Below are 3,580 nucleotides of genomic sequence, written 5' to 3' on the forward strand. Positions count from 1 at the left end.
GCATTCAACTCACGGTGTGAATGCCAATTGAACACAGACCTCTACAAAAAGCGACATAACATTCTTGGTTACTCTTATAACATTGAGTAAAATACTCATAGGGGTGGTCACGAGCAAGTTCGAGTGAGTTTTCTTTGAAACTCGACTCGACTAGATACAGACAAATTTGAGCTCGACCCGAGAACTTGGTTCGAAAAATTCTTCCAACTCGACTCGAATTCGAGTCGAGCCAAATCGTGTCAAATCCTGTGTGTAGTTTCGAGTACTCTCTTCAAATATATTATATAGACAATATAATTATTATCAATTATACTACTACTACTACTACTACTACTACTACTACTACTACTACTACTACTACTACTTATTATTATTATTATTATTATTATTATTATTATTATTATTATTATTATTATTATTATTATTATTATTATTATTATTAATTAAAACAACACTGTGAATAAACATGAAAGATACGCTGTTTGTATCTGAGTACTAAAAAAATAGTTGATTGCCATCCTCCGTAGTCGTGAAGTCTAGTAGTCAAGAACATCGTTCACGAGCTTCTGAATTTGGGTTGAGGCCGTAGGTTAAGTATTCGGACTCGAGCCAAACATTATTAAAAGTTATAGGGCGCTGGCCACATGTCTTCAAGACTGCCCAGTCCGAGTTTAGCATTGTCAACGACACGAGCAGTTCGGCTCACAGCTCATTCACTATCGACCCGACTCAAGAAGTGAGCCGAGTCAACAGCTCACCCAACCGAACCGGCTAGCTCAGTTGAGCCGAACCGAATAGATGGCTCATCCCAACCAAGCAGACTCGAGCCGATGGTTCACCCCAAGCGAGCCGGCTCGAGCCATCGACTCAGTTGAGCCGAGCCGAACTAATCTCGTTATTAAAATCTCTTGTGCTCTCGTTATCGAGACGAGATGAAATGCGTGCAGTGTCCAATCTTGTGAGCAACACTAAAAATATTCCATATTACTGCTTACAACTCATGTCTTTCGCTTTCCAGTGTAACCAGGCCCTAATTTCAAAACGAGCTGAAAGAGAAGGTCATTTATCAAACTCGACTCGACTCGAAACTCGACGTCAAAAACAATGATTCGGCTCGGAACTCTAGTCGAGAAAATTATCTTTGACTCGACTCGAAATTCGGCTTGAATTCGAGTCGAGTCGAGTTTTAGCTTAACTCGTGCCCATTCCTATGCGTTAGAAAATATGATTGCTTATTATTATTCTGCTAAACTAATGACAATATTGTTATGGAAAATTAAAAAGACAGAATATAGAGAAGTATTACACTACAGCTAATAAAATGAGAACACATGAACTGGGGGTGAATCAAAACTTGCTTGCCCTTGCCACTCTAAAATCGATACTTGTTTTTTAAAGCTAATTGTTCCAAACTATAATGAACGGGACTCTAGGACTGATCTGAAAGAACTCGAATATTACTTATCATCAACATTACATCAATAAAGTAGGTCTGCTAATCAGAACACAGTTTATTCATATTAACCCCTTACTGTATATCATTAATTATGGCACCCTAGTTGTTGATAAATGTTTCCCGCCGCGGCGCTTCAGGCACTTAATGTTAAATTCTGCCCACCATCATCCTCAGCTTTTAAGAAAAAGTATCTTTCAAATGTTCGAACGGTAAAATATTTTCATTGTCCATCTTTATATAAACAACACCAATCAAAGTAAAATAAACTACTATTGTACTGGTATTTCAGTCACTGAATGTATTGATTTGGAGCTGTCAAAATCTATGACAAAATCTTCCAGATGCTGGCAGTCAGTACACGTGATTTCCCTGAGGCTTTCATCTTCCAAAAACAGAAAGTGACACAATGGTTTTATCTGTTTCTTTGTGTGTCGGTGACTGATTCTTGGTCATTGACATACGTATTTCATGCTCCATTGTTTCATTCTGAGAAATTCACTTACAGGAAAGAAACATTTGTTTCCAAAAAAATATACTCATCCGAAATGTAACGCAAACTAGGCATGCTACTTAAAAATTTGTAATGCGTTACCGTTACAGTTACTTTGGAAAAATGTAACGCGTTACTTGCGTTACGTTACTTCCCAAGACTGAAGCTCGTGTTACGAACTGAGATACATCATAGCATTCAACAGAGACAGCAGGAATTTAGTCCAATTCTATTTTCCAAGATCCCGGCGGGAGCTCATGTGGTTCGGATTCCACGTTAATCAGTAGGTCCACGTCTCACATAGCCTCGTTGCTGAAAGGGACGCTAAACTTAAATTCAACTCAACTCTATTTTCTAAGAGTGTATGGATAATAGTAATTGATGAATATTATTCTTTGTCACACCTTATGTGTTCGAATGTTTCACCTATTATATGCTTAAGGTTTTGTATATAAAATTCAAGTAGGTGGGTTATTTAGAAAGTACGAAAATAGTTTATATAAATTGATTAGTACCAGTATTTTAAAGAATAAATCTGTAACCGCACTGCGCCTAGTGGTTCGACAACCCACCTTACGCGCAGCAGAGCGCCTGAACACATAAAGGAACTAAGTTTACATTGGAAGACTACAACGTATCAAAGAATATATGTTGTTAATAAGCTGTCAATAAATAATTTTAATTGCAACTTTTGCTTTTGTTACGCTTAAGCTTAAATAAAATATTGAATAAAAAAAACATCTGATATTGCAAATGTCTTATAAATTAAGATATCTAAACATAATTTCTGTTAGAACAGATGTCCAAGTTCTCAAAATTAACGTGAGAAGTCATATGGTTCTTACTTTCCTTTAACAAAGAAGTATCTATCAACATATGACATACAATGCACCCCTGAGAGTCATAACGACACATTAAAACTTCCCCGTAGATAATTCCCACCACCGTCCCTTTACTTTCCATTTTCCCTCCTGTGGTTTTATTTTTCTTATGGTTATTCCTGTAATCGGATTTGGTGAGAGTCCATGTGGTTTCATTTTTCATTTTCGTAATTCTTATGGAACGTTAAAGGACTTTTTCCATTAAACATATGCTTAGCTACTCTCAATCAAAATGTTGAAGGGTATTTAAAGTAATAGTGTACTGCACTTAGACAATATTATGGTATGTTATTTTCATTCAAAGCTTGCTTTGTTTGTTTAGTTTTCTTCTGTAATTTAATATTATGTGTGTATAGTTTTCTTCCTTCCAGTGATCACTTCACTAATGGCATCGCGCAGACAAAACTTTGTGGAAGGTTTAGGCAGGGATTAAGGTACAGTTTTAAACTGCTTCGCATGTTCAATTCAATTCATTATAGACAAACAGCTGTATCCACTTTTATGTAAAACCTAAATATCGCCTATAATGTCAAACGTATTGACTACAAATTACTGTACAACATTTATTGATTTATTTGTGCCCCAAATAATGTCTTACCTTACCCATTGGTGCTACAGTTCTTGTAGAACTTGGTCCTCCTTCAGGATAGATTTCCATTCTTCTCAGTTCTTTGCTTTACTTCTTCATGCCGTAATCCCACTCTTTTTTAAGTCATTCACGACATCATCCAACCATCTGAGTCTCTGCCTCCC

This window comes from Thermobia domestica, chromosome 2, assembly GCF_964235325.1.
Source record: "Thermobia domestica chromosome 2, izTheDome1.hap1.1, whole genome shotgun sequence".
Lineage (NCBI taxonomy): Eukaryota > Metazoa > Arthropoda > Insecta > Zygentoma > Lepismatidae > Thermobia > Thermobia domestica.